The sequence below is a fragment of the Echinops telfairi genome, unplaced genomic scaffold, assembly GCF_000313985.2.
Source record: "Echinops telfairi isolate 266 unplaced genomic scaffold, ASM31398v2 ScPeMD7_9;HRSCAF=40, whole genome shotgun sequence".
In the NCBI taxonomy this organism is placed as follows: domain Eukaryota; kingdom Metazoa; phylum Chordata; class Mammalia; order Afrosoricida; family Tenrecidae; genus Echinops; species Echinops telfairi.
The window spans coordinates 74,297,679-74,311,735 of record NW_022103906.1 but is presented as its reverse complement, the minus strand read 5'-3'; the positions used below and the strand labels follow the sequence as shown (position 1 = coordinate 74,311,735).

The following is a 14,057-nucleotide window of genomic DNA, read 5'->3' as shown; positions in this document are numbered from 1 at the left end:
CACTATCATGATCCCAATTCTACTTTACAAATCTGGCTAGACCAGAGGATGTACATTGGTACAGATAGCAACTGGAAACACAGGGAATCCAGGACAGCTGACTCCTTTAGGACCAGTGGTGAGAGTGGCGATGCCTGGAGGGTGGAGGGAATGTGGGGTAGAAAGGGGGAACCAATTACAAGACTTTACGTATAGCCTCCTCCCTGGGGGGATGGACAGCAGAGAAGAGGGGGGTGGGGAGGGAAGACCTCAGACAGTGTAACATATGACAAAATAATAATTTATCAATTGTGAAGGGTTCATAAGGGAGGGAGGGAGGGGTGGGAGGGGGAAAAATGAGCAGTTAATATTAAGGGCTCAAGTAGAAGGCAAGTGTTTTGAGAATGATGATGGCAACAAATGTACATATATGCTTGACACAATGGATGTATGTATGGATTGTGATAAGAATTGTATAAGCCCCCAATAAAATTATTTTAAAAGAAAATAAAAAGAAGTGAATGGGACATGTTAGATGTCACTGACCCTGTTTAACCTGGAATTAGGTCGATGCAAAGGACCCTCCAACAGGAATGCAGATCATGGGGATATCGAAGGAGTTCTACATCAGAAGAACTGATACCAACTTGAGAGAGAGAAAAGAGATTTCTCCCAAATTCTGTAAGCATGCTACGAACTTATTTCCTTTCTTTTAATAAATAGCCCTTGGATAAATTTCCCATCTTAAGATTGGAAACTATACCAAAAGGGTAATGAAGTCATTTACCTTTTTCCTTGCAAATGCAATCTTACAAGCAAAAACAAAAAAGCTACCAGCTATCAGTTTATAGGTAACTTAGGGTTTTCATTTAAAGTGCACCGATACACTTAGAAATAGAGGCAAAGTGTTCTGCAGAAAAAGGAATCCTTCCAACAGACTGCTTTGGGAAAGTGCCTCCCTGATCTGCGAGCATGTGGAACTTCAGTCCACTGACATCGTTGTGCCTTTTGAGTCAAGTCTACACACTCTACACTTTCTCTTTACCCAGCTCTGAAGAAACGCTGTGGGTCTGGAGGACACAGTAAGATCCGAGAGAGCTCTTGAGAACTCAGAAAAACTAGATCGAGCCCTTCCTCTCTGCAAAGCACCACAGTTACATCACCAGCAACAGTCCGAGAGACGCTCATGGTGATCTCGCACCTAGTTCAAGGTCCTGAAAAACGGTTCCCCCAATGTTCACTGCATACTCCTCCGGCACCATCTGACTCAGGTATACATATAGGGCACCGCGATGTTCGGGACTGATGCCTTTCAAAAGACATTACCTCATGTATTTATGCTTATATATTTTTATTTTTCAATTTCATTCCTTTATGGACACCTCTATTGTAATTATAGTGAAGATGCTGGTGAAAACATAATTAGCTTAAGCATTGCATAATTCGTGCAAAAGTAAGAACATTGCTTGAACGAAAAGTACCTTTTTTTTTTTTACAACAGTGCAGTTCCAACAAATTATTACAAGCAGTTAGGCAATATCATGACTTGCAAAGTGATATGTAACATAATGTTGCAATTCAAAATATGGTACAAAATTGACAATACAGATAAAAATCCCAGCTGGCTAAACTTAGCCAGGTTTTGACTAATTTTGGCTTAAGTTGAATTTTGATAATAAAACAGGTTCCTGCAAATATTGAAAAAAGAAACCGTGTACATAAATAGAATTCAACAATATTTACAAAATGCCAAAAGTTCTTATTCTGCCCCACTTTGCCCATAAATAATTAACGAAGGTTCCCCTCCCCTCCCCCTCCAGTCTCCAAAAGATTTACAAAGATAAATTTAGCTCAGGGAACAGAACCAAAAAGTTGACTGTTGTTAAGACAGTGCAGCATTTTCAGAAAAATTCATATATTATCTCTTCAGAAATATAAATGACCGACAGCCCTGCTCTTTTTGAGTTTCGGAGATTTCCCACTGAAGAACTGGAGCCATCCTTTGAGCAAAGCATGAGCTTTGAAGGAGAAAGGCGATGGGTACAGGATTCATCGTCATTGTCAATGCTGTCAATGAACTTCAAAGTTCACTGTAAGACTTCTTTTCTGCAGCTTCGAGCATTGGGAGAGAATTGAACATTTTGAGAGCAAGCCCAGCTTAATGCTCATAATTTTGACACTGTCCCTTTGGCTCATAAGCAGAAATGCTTCTCCCTCAATTTGTTCATCTCTAAATCTTTGTTCACGTAGACTCCAAATGCATTCTGACACCTGCTCAGTGCTCCCCTGGGAAGCTGACTTGCAGGGGTTTGCTCTGCGGCTCCCAGCGCAGGGGCAGGCACGGAATTGGGGGCTTCAAGGAAGGAAAGACGGTTCTTCCCGGGTACCGCTGGCTGCGTGTGATGGCCTCATTTCACTTTCAGTTCTCTCTTCAGAGTCTTCTTTGAGAGGAACGTCGTCACTGTGCTGATACCACTCCCATTGCGACCAGACCCAGAGCCCTTGCTCTTTTTGTCCCCTTTTAATTAATTAGAGTCAATTCAGTTGATCTTTATACCTTTTACCTCACAATGGGTTCAGAGTGAGGAGGAGCTGAAAACACCGCGAGAGCCGTCTTCCATCTATCCGCGTCCTCATTCATGTATCCGTTACACAGATGTTGGAAATAAAGGACAGACACCAGACTTCGCGCTAACGACACAGGCGCTATGTTTGAGGGTGTGCCCTACCTGTGCCTGCAGAGGTACTTAGGACAGTGTTTTGTTTGTTTTCAAAAGAAAAGTATACAGGGCGTCCCCTAAAAGAAGGTGGCAGGTTGAATAATCATAATAAACTACCTTCCAAAGAAACAAAAAACAAGATTTCAGTCAATAGAGTAAGTTTTAAAAGAGCACATATGTATCCAAAAACCTCTCACTCACTCACTGCCATCGATCAATTCCGATTCATAATGATCCTATAGGACGGACTAGAACTGCCCCTGTGGCTTTCTGTGGGAGTTACATAATTTCGTGTCAACTTGATAAATATAAGTAGAGGAGTGGAGTCTAGCCTGTCAATCAGATCACAGCCTGATGGTTGCCTCCTTGTGGGCAGGGCCTTCTCATAAGGAGGGTCCTGGGAACCTGCCAGCACCCCCTTCTCCTACCAAGCCACACTGACACCTGCCAGAGTCCTGTAATGTGGACTTTCACCAGGCGTACAGACTGGTGAAAGGGAAACCACCAGTGGATCCACAAGACTTTTCGCCCACCGCCCTGTGACCTTCCTGCATTTTGCGTCATTCATGCGGCTGCGTGAGTCTGAGGAAGGACTTATGGATGAGTTTCAGATTTATGGTCTTGAGTTGGACTGGGCTGGGATGTTTCCCTGATATACAATTACTTCTTGTTATAAAGTTCTTTCTTACATGTATATGCGTGTCCCTGGATTTGTTTCTTTAGTCAACCCGGCCTAACAGTTTCGAAGGCTTCAAGTCTTTACAGGAGCAGAAAACAAGGCTTCAAGTCTTTACAGGAGCAGAAAACCTCATCTTTCTCGCTTGAAGCAGCTGGTGGATTCGAACTGCAGCCCAATGCATAATCCACTACATCATCAGCACTCCTTTGCAAAATAGATTACATAATGTATAAAAATAATTGTTGCCTATGGATTTATATTACTGTCCCTAAAATACTAGAACCATTTTAAGCCCTAAACTTAATTGAGAATTACAAATTTAAAGATCGGCAAGTGGCATTTAGTCAAAATATGCTGGAGAACAGACCATCTACTGCTCTTATGCAAGTTCAAGTCGAAATCGAAGAAAATTAAAACAAATTCAACAAAAGTCAAAATACAACCTGGAGTATATCCCACCTGAAATTTGAGAACATCTCAATGATAGATTTGACACCGTGGACATTAATGACAGAAGACTTGAAAAGCTGACAGGTGAGATAAAAAACATCACACACGGAGGTCATAAAAAAGGCAGGAAAGAAAGAAAAGGTCAGCGTGGATGTCAGGAAAGACTGAAGGTGCTCCGGAACGTAGACGAGCTGAAGCCAGCGGGAGAAACGTTGAGATCAAAGAGCCGAACAGAAACACTTAAAGAGAAGACAAAGCCAACTTAATTATAATGAAATGTGCGAGACCTAGAGCTAGAAAATCGCAAAGGAAGAACATGCTCAGCATAGCTGGTCGATTTTTCATTGTTGAGAGGCCTTTGATTGTTGCTTCAGTCTCTTCGGTTGTTATGAGTCTGCTGAGAGTCACTCTTTCTTTCTTTTATTGTGATTTAGGTGAAAGTGTCCAGTGCTAATTGGTTTCCCTTTCACCAGTCTGTACGCCTTTTGTTCCCTGACATTGATTGCAATCCCCACGATGTGGCAACCCTCTTCCTAATCCTTTGCGTCCACTAGTTCCATTGGTCCTTCTTTCGCATCCCTTTCTGCCTTCTGAGCCTTATTCCTGAGCAAATACTAAACTTTTGATCTCAAATGACTGATTTTTTTTCCCTGATGAGTGTGTACTATCTAGTGTGTTGTTCACTGTATAGACTCATCTATTATTTGGCTACAAACAGCCATGGGGTGAGTTCATTTCCAGGCTTGAAGGGTGACTCACGGCCTCCAGTCTCCATCAGACCAGTAAACCTGGTCTTTCTTGTTGTTGAGTTTTATTCCATATTTTTATTAAACTCTATACAAGGCCTTCCTTTTCAATCCCTTCTAGGGGGTTGGCAGCAGTAGCTGAGAACTATCCAGTTCTTCTGATCCCAGGATCGTAAAGGCTAAGGTTGATGTGGTCTATTAGTCGTTTGGACTGATTGTTTCCGTGCATCTTTGCTTATTCATTCTTCTTTGCTGTGAACACAGGGAGACCAATAGTTGCACCAGATCGAACATTTCTTCTTCAGTCAATGTAAGAAGTGGATTTGTTTCCTGGATTTGTGTATTTCCCCTAAATCATCTAATTTGTTGGTATACAACTATTCACAGTATTCCCTTACAACCCTTATTTCTGTAGGATCCATTACAATGTTCCCACTTTTGTTTCTAATTCTAAATTATTTCCATCTCTCTCTGTTTCTCTGTCAGTCTAGCCAATGGTCTATTTTATAGATCTTTTCAAAATCAAACTTTTTAATTTTGATAGTCTTCATTTATTTGTACTCTGATTGTCATTATTTCCTTCCTTCTGGTAGTTTTGGTAGGATGCCTGGTGGTGCTGTGGGTTAGCCATTGAGTTGCTAACCACAAGTTCGGTGGTTCAAACCCACCAGCCATTCCACTAGAGAAAGATGAGGTTGTCAGCTCCTGTAAAGGCTTGTATGTAGTCTTAGGGACCCTAAAGGCTGCTTTGAGTTGGAATTGATTTGACGGGAAGTAGGTTTGGCTTCTTTTCTTTCTTTCTTTTTTATTTTTGGTAGATTTGCACATTATTTGCTTGGTCTCTTTTTTTTCTTTCTGATTCCTCAAATGGTAGCCTTACCCTATTGATTTGGGATCTTCCTTTTTAAAATTCGTTTTATTGAGTTATAATGATCACATCATACAATTCAGTAGTTCAATCCTATTAAGAAGGGTTGTGCAGTCATCACCACGGTCACCCTTGGGACATCTTCTTGCTTCTTGTGCCCATCGGGGTTGCCTTCCCACGCCCATTGCTCTAACCTTGCCTGTGAACACTGCTGCATCCCTTAGGTTTGGGTGTGTTCTGTTTTGAGTCTTGTTTGATTCTGGTTTTTATTTCTCTTGATTTCTCCTTGGGTTTATTGGTTCCGTCTGTTTGGCTTCTGGTGCCACGTGGTTAGTTCGGACGCGTAGCAACGCTACGAACAGCAGAATGAAGCACTGCCCACTTCCAGGTCACAATTATGGTTCTCTTTGAGCCCATTGGTGCAGCCGCTTTATCAGTCCATCTTGTTGAAGGTCTTCCTCCTTTTTGCTGGCCCACTACTTGACAAGCATGATGTCCTTCCATAGGGATTTGTCTCTCCTGGTAGCATGTCCAAAGCTCGAGACGGAATCTCCCCAGCCTGGCCTCTAAAGAGCATCCTCGCTGTACTTCTTCCAAGACAGATCTTTTGCCTTTTGGGGGCGGTGCATGGTACTGTCAATATTCTTCACCAACACCATAAGCCAACTCCATCGACTCTTCTTCGGTCTCCCTTCTTCATTGCCTAGCGTCCGCGTGCACATGAGGCGATGGAAAATTGGCTGCTTAGTCGTGTGTTAGTGTTTCCTTATATTTGTGTATCTTGTGCTTTTCCATCAGTGCAGACATTTTTAGTCCATAGGTTTTGGGTACACTAATCATTTTATGTCTTTAGTGTGTGTATATATTTTTATTTCCTTTTGCTTACCATGAGGACTATGTTTATCATCCTACATTGATAACAACCCGACTTTTTTTAGTACCAACTTAATTTCAGTAACATACAAAAACTATACCTGCCAGCTAAAAATACCTGAAATCATGGACATTTTGTCCTCATCAGTATAACTTTGTTATTGTCTGATGACTTTTCCATCTGGAGGATTCTCTTTAGCATTTATATAGGGCCAACCTGGGGGCAACAGATTCCTCCCATTCTTGCTGATCTGGTAATAGCTTAGTTTTGTCCTCTTTTTGAATGGCAGTTTTCTATATGCAGCATTCTTGGCTGAAAATTCTTCTCTTCCGCACTTTGAATATGTCATCTTCCTGCCTTCTTGCCTGCGTAGTTTGAGGAGTTATTTTTGTTGTTGTTCTTGTATTGTTTCCCTGGTTTCCTTCCGTTATGTTTGTCTGTTTTCCTTTGTCTCTTTGAGTAGGGTTAAGACTCTTGCTTTAAAATCGTTGCGTGATTCCCTGTTTCCTCGGGGACAGTTCTGTGATTGGTTCATTTGCGTTGGCCATCCTGTCCTGCCTCTTCATAGGCTTTGTGGTCATCTGTGGCCATTGGGACATTCGTCTGTTTTACTGTGGGAACTCCAGAGATGCCTTCTCTGCGGTTTGTTATTACTCCTCTTTGCTAATGTTATTATCATTTTTAATTAGTAAAGGTTCGCTTTCTCTTTCTTTTCCTCTACAAGAACATTTACTGTTGTCCCTTCCCAACTGGTCTCCCTGTCAAGGAGTGTCAGCCCTCACAGTTTTACCTCTAGCTCTCTGAGGGAGCGTGTTGGCATTACCAATACCAGATTCTATGACACACAGCACTGGGCATTGTTGCCTTCCCACCAGATAATGGACACACTGGCTGTATTACTTCAGTACCAGGCTCCTTCCTCTAGAGATGCTAATCTTGTCCCTCTGACCCTCCACCCACCAGCACTTATCTTCTCTCTTCCCCATTTGGGATAGCTATTTTCCTTTGATGACTCACCACCCACCTCTATCTCTGTCATACAAGTCTCTCACCGTACCCCCACCCAGGGGCTGCAATGATCATAGCATACCACAGTGCCCTCCTCCAGCAGTATCACTTATGCACCAGCACTAGAGTCCTACCTGGGAAGGGGCACCTGTCACCAATTCACAGTGTCGCCTCACTGTTCAGATCAGGTGCCTTCTTCTAGAGAGGCTAATCTTGCCTAGCATGCCTCCTCTCCTCTCTCCCCACTTGGAATAACTAGCTTCCCTGGATCGCTCACCACAAATGAATCCCTCTATGAACGCTGGTTATACAACTCTCTCAGCTGCTTTGTTAATCCTATCATTAAAGAAATAAGTTCCTTTGTGGTCAGGCCTGCTAGCCAAAAGGTCTGAAGCTCACCAACTGCTCTACAAGAGAATAGGACAGTTTCTTATGTAAAGATTTACAGCCTTGGACACCCTAAGAAGGTAGATAACCAAGCCCTGACCAAAGCTCTCTGTTTCAGATCTCCTCATATCATCGTATGTTCTGGGCAAGACAATTTTTAACAATTTGCTGCCCAAATCTCCATCATGCCATTGGCCTGTGATTGGCTGTTGTAGAATGAATTGTACCCTCCAAAATATGTATGTCAAATTGGCTGGGTCATGAATCTCAGAGGTTCAGCAGTTATGTAAGATGTAATTTGGTAATTATGCTATGATATGATCATCTCCCATGATCTAATCTGATGTAATCAACCAATCCCTGTAAGAAGATTAAGGTGGACTGCAACACCTTTAATCAGGCCATAGCTCTGATCTGATCTAAACGGAGTTTCCCCAGGGTATGATTGGAGTCACCTTTATCTTAGAACAGATAAGCAGCAAGCACAGGAGGAGGGCCCTGTCTACTACCAGGAAAGAAGAGCAAAGAGTAGAGCACATCTTTTGGACATAGGGCCTCTGAGCTGAGACCTGCCAAGACCAAGGAAAAATGGATGCCAAGACACAGGAGCAATCCAGGGGACAATGTCCACAGATGTTGAAAGGAGGCAAAGACCTTCTCCCCAGAGCTGACAGAAAACCTTCCCCCAGAGCCCCTGAATTTGAATGTCTAGCCTCCTACGTGGTAGTAGAGTACATTTCTGCTTTTAAAAACACCCATTTGTGGTGTTTCTGTTATAATAGCTCTGTGAGGTAGCCGGATAGGGGGGTGTTCTTCTCCATACCTTGGGGGGCCCCTAGAGAAAGTTGGAAGCCCATAAAGGCTAAAAGGCACGCATCAATTCAGGGCCCAAGCCAGGGGAGATGCTACACCTGTGTGGGCCCCAATCTAGGCCAAGTGGGCTTAATTCAGTCAACGGGGTCACCAGTACATCGACCCTCCTCCCAGTGGAAGGCCCCCCCAAAGGCTGGAACTTTGAGACCACTGCTGGAGTTGGTGTGGAATTGAATTCTCCTCCCTGCTGAAGCTAGGAAGACAAATGAGACTTTGTCTTCCATACTTTCGACTCATTGTCAGGGGAGATCAGTCCCTGGAGAAGGACATCGTGCTCGGCCAAGTGGAGGGGCGATTAACAAGAGGAAGGCCCTCAGCGAGACACGTTGACGCAGGGGCTGCATCGATGGGGTCAGGCACAGGCACCAGCACCATCATGAGGCTGCCACAAGGCCGGGCAGGGTTTCGTTCTGGTGTGCCCGGGGTCACTGTGGGTCGGAGCTGACTCGATGGCATCTAATAACTGCAACTGAGGGAGGCCAGACATGGCCCCAATGCCATGTTTCTCAGTGAACAAAACCAAGTTGTCGTCGTTTGTGTTTGGTTTGTCTCAGAAGAACTTGTTTGTCACCCAACACGTCAACTTTTCAGCTTAAAAAAAAAAGTAATTAAACAACTAGTGTAAGGCATGGGGTTTCATTAGCATTTTTGTGATCATGTTACCCTTGATCTTCTCTGGGAAAGTGGAAAGACTAAATGAAATCCTTCCATTAAGTGTATCAAAGATTACTGAAGAGAGGCCTCTGCGAACAAGAGCAGGGGCTGCAAACTGCAGTTTTTGAGCCAGACACGGCTCTTTCGGTCTGTACATGTGGCCCTGCAGTAAAACTGATAATGAAATACAACCATTATAGTTTCATTGAAAGGATATTATTCAGATAATGGTGATTTAATTTGTTAAAAATATATGTACGGCTCTTGAACAGTTTTTAAATTCTTGTGGGGGAAAGGATTGGTTCTTCTGTCGCAAAAGTTTGCTAACCCCTGGTCTAAGGTATTAATTCTTGCCCTCCTGGTCATCCAGGTCACAGTAGAAGACATAAATTAACTCCTTATAAAATAATTGCAAAAGGGCCTATTTCACCAATCCTCTTGGAATTTTATTATTCAAAAATCATGTCATTCAGTATCATCCATTGCTAATGACAAATGTCAGACGACTTCTTTCGCAGGCTCAAGATGCCTTTGTTGACCTCCTCTTCTGATTGTGACCCAGCCCATAAATTAGAGCCAGAGTCTAGGTTATAGAAAGAAGCACCTTCACAAGCACACCATTGAACCTCATTGAATTGGACCATATCAAGGACTCTTCGCCACCTGAACAGTGGTGTGCTTCAGCAAATTACTATCACATGGCTCTTTTAGCCTTGGTTTGCTAACTTCCATAAAATGTTTGGTTGAGGCAATGCAAATAAGGTGCTTGTGGTCCATCAAGGGGATTGGACGGTTTTCTAATGCAAATAAGGTACCTGGAACTCTTGTAGGGCATTGGTCAGTTTTGTCATCCCATTAGGCTTCACAGGAGTCAGTCCAAGCAGTTGAAGAGCTCTCACTAACATCAAGAAGTAGAGACAGAGAGCTGTCTGACAGAAGACAGCATGAGACAGCAGCAGCACTGGACCAGCAAGGTGAGTTCACTGGTCATGGAGCTAGACAATGAGCACCTTCCACAGCAAGCCTGCAGGCAGAGTGAGGTGTCCCTGGGCTGTATCAGTGGAACTAAAGAGCTTTGGAATGCTTGCCTGAGCAGGGCAGCGGGCCAAGGGCTGAGAGCAAGGATTGATTTCTGAAGGATGCGAATGAGGTCTGCCTGTCTGTGGGTATAACAGAGGAGCTGGGAAGATGGAAGCTATCTTAAGTGACAACCTGCATGCAAACAAACAAACAAAAATCCACTTTATCCAGTCTCCTGAAATGTTCTTGTTACTGTATTTCTAAGTTGCTCCTGCTTCTCCGCTATAACCTATAACTTCCGTAATAAGCCCCAACACCTCACATTTTGTCTGTGAGTTCCATGTGATCATTGCGACAAATGATCAAGCCCAGCGGAGAAGTAGGGAGTGTGATGGGAGGGAAAACTGGCGTCAGATTTTGAAAAGAGACCGGATGCTAGAGAGAATCAGTCTGGGACTGGTGCTGATCTAGATTCTCCTCCCCAAGTTCGAGAACCTCTGATGCCGTGCTGTTTTAACAAGTGGTCAGACTTCAGGGGTTGAGTCTTGGGCCCACACTTCTCAACTGAAGGCACTCTATAGGACTCTCGGACTAGTCATGCACAAAGCAATTTAAAATTGAAGTTATCTAAAACTAGATAATATTGTCCAAAAATGTTCTTCTTGATGTTTTTCCTATTGTTTCTATCATCTGCTTATTTTAATTTGTAACCAAATACTTTTATTTCTTTAACTGACCATTTCTAGCCAAGCAAGAAAATTAACTAATTGTTGGGCTGTGCTAAGGCGCCAATTAGTTCCTGGACTGGAGTTCTCTCTCTTGTTTCCTTAACATTAGAAAAAAAATGACCACTGGTTAACAATATATTCATTCAGATGGGTCCCAGCCTTTCACTTTTTGGAATGCTACTTTTATCAGACTCAGAGGTCCTAATGATGAGGATTATGACACAACTAAATCCACTCAAAAAAGTTCTGGTGGCACAATGGCTTAAGTGTTGGGCTGTTAACTGAAAGTTTGGTGGTTCAAATCTATCAGCAACTCCATGGGATAAAAAGGAGGCAGTCGGCTTCCTTCAAGCTTTACAGCTTTGAGAACCCTCTGGGCAGTTCTATTCTGTCCTAATGGGCTGCTTTGAGTCAGAATCAACTTCACGGAAGTAGCTTTTAAACCTACTCAAGGACATTGTGTTTTACTAATAACCAGACTGATAGGAGATATGAGTCAATATCTAGACATCCAAGTGGTGCAGCAGTTAAAGTATTCAGGTGCTAACCTACAGGTCAGAAGTACAGAGTATAGCCAAGGAAACCCCTTGGAGCAGTTTCCCTATGGGACAGCTGTACTCTGTCCAATAGGCTTGCTATGTATTCAAATCTACTCAGTGGAAGTTGTTATTATGGTTAGGTGTGGTCAAGTCCGTTCTGACTCGCAGAGACCCTATGTACTCCAGAACAAAACACCACCCCGGCTGCACCGTCCTCACAGCTGTTCTCAAGAGCCCAGTGATGCAGCCGCTGTGTTAGCCTGTCGGCTTGAGGTCGTCTTGGTTGGGCAGCTGTCTTCCACGTTTCTGGGCATACGTGAGTGAGTGCTTCCAGTGCATCATCAGCTTGTTGAGACATTTCAGTTGGCATTCTGTCAGTTCCTGGAGCTTTGTTTTTTGCTAATGTCTTTCATGCAACTTGGAATTCTTCATTTAATACCATTGATTCTTGATTATATGCTACCCCTTGAAATGGTTTAATATTGTCCAGTGGTTTGTTTGTTTGTTTGTTTAGATACAGTGACTCTGTTTCTTCCATCTCTTAAATGTTTTTAATAAATTAATTTATTAGGGACTCTTACAGCTCTTATCATACAATCCATCCATCAATTATATCAAGTATATTTGTACACATGCTGCCATCGCCATTTTCAAAACATTTTCTTTCTAGCTGAGCCCTTGGTTTCACCTCTTTTTTCCCCTCCCTCCTCCACTCTCATAAACCCTTGATAAATTAGAAATTATTTTAAAAAATAAAAACAAAAAATTATAAATGATTATTATTTCCATATCTTACACCATACAGTGTCCCTTCACCCACACTTCTCTTGTTCATCCCCCTGGGGGGAGGGAGCTCTATGCTGATCATTGCGATCGGTTCCCTCTTTCTTCCCCTTCTCCCCCCACCTTTCCCTACCTTCATGGGTGGGGGTATTGCTACGCCCATGGTTGTTCCAGAGGGTTCTCTCTGTCTTGGGTTCCGTGTGTTGAGAGCTCTTATCTGTTCCAGAGTACATGCGCCGGTATAGCCGGATTTGTAAGGTAGAACTGGGCTTATGATAGTGGTGGTGAGGGGACCATTAAGAACTAGAGGGATGTTGGGTTTCATCTCTTCCACCTTCTTTGGATGCTTTCTACTCCGTCAATATTTTCCCCAGAGAATTCTTCATTAGAGCAACTTGAGGTCTGCATTTTATCTTCAGTCCTTTCAGCTTGAAATATACGGAGGATACTCTTTTTTGTTTTCTAACTCCATGTCTTTGCATAGTTCACTGTAATACTTTACTTTGTCTTCTTAAACTGCTCTTTACATTTTTCTCGGTTGTATTTCTTTCTTCCATTTGCTTGAGCTATGATACAATGAAGAGCAAGTTTTAGAGTCTTTTCTGACATCCACTTTGATCTTTCTTCTTTTTAATGACCTTTTGTCTTTCCTCGTGTATGGTGTTCTTGACGTCCTCCCACAGCTCATTGGGTCTTCTGTCATTAGTGTTCAACGAGTCAAATCTGTTCTTGAGATGTTCTCAAAATCCATGTGAGGTAAACTCAAAGTTGTATTTTGGCTTTCATGGACTCATTTTCTTCAACTTTAACCTGAACTTACATATGAGCAATTGATAGCCTATTCCACAATCAGCCTCTAGCTTGATTTTGGCTGCTGATAGGTAGCTTCTCTATCACCTCTTCCCACAGATGTAGTGGATTTGAAGCTTGTGATTTTTGTCAACATTTATATTATTGAAAAAGTATTTGCAATGAAGAAGTTATTGGTCTTACAAAATTCTCTTTCATGATCTCCAGCTTCATTTCCATCATCAAGGCCAAAATTTCCAGCCACTGTCCCTTTGTTTTTGTTTTCAGCATTCTCATTCCGATCACTAATAATTATCAATGCATCTTAATCGTATGTTTAATCAGTTTCAGACTGAAGGAGTTGGTAGAATTCTTCAATTTCTTCCTCATTAGCTCTGGTTATTGTCAAGGAAATTTGAAAAATAGCTGTATTAAATGGGTTTCTTTGCAGACCTACAGATATTTTCCCATCACAGACAGCACTGTACTTCAAGATAGATCTTGAAATGTCCTAGTTTGATGATGAGTGAGGCCATTCCTCTTGAATTTGTCATTCTCTGCAGAGTGAACTATGAAATTGTCTGATTCAAAGTGTCCAGTAAGTCCATTTCAGCTTACCAATGCCTAGGATATTGATTTCTGTGTATACCATTTCATTGTGGAACCCCAATTTTCCTAGATTCATGCTTCACACATTCCAAATTCCTATTTTTTTTCATATATTGATATATTTTTTAATTGGGGGCTCATCCAACTCATCACAATCCATACATACATCAATTGTATAAAGCACATTTGTACATTTGCTACCCTTATTATTCTTTTTTTTAATAATTATTTTATTGAGGGCTCGTACATTTCTAATCACAGTCCATCCATCCATCCATTGAGTCAAGCACCTATGTACACCTGTTGCCCTCATCAATCTCAAAACATTTGCCCTCTACTTTAGCCCTCAAT

The 14,057-nt window shown here is 42.4% G+C and overlaps 1 protein-coding gene across 1 annotated transcript in view; it reads right to left on the bottom strand.

Moving 5' to 3' along the window:
- Window positions 1-14,057, bottom strand: part of LOC101656217 (retinol dehydrogenase 11) — a 58,577-nt gene that overhangs the window by 3,662 nt on the left and 40,858 nt on the right. The window lies entirely within an intron of this gene.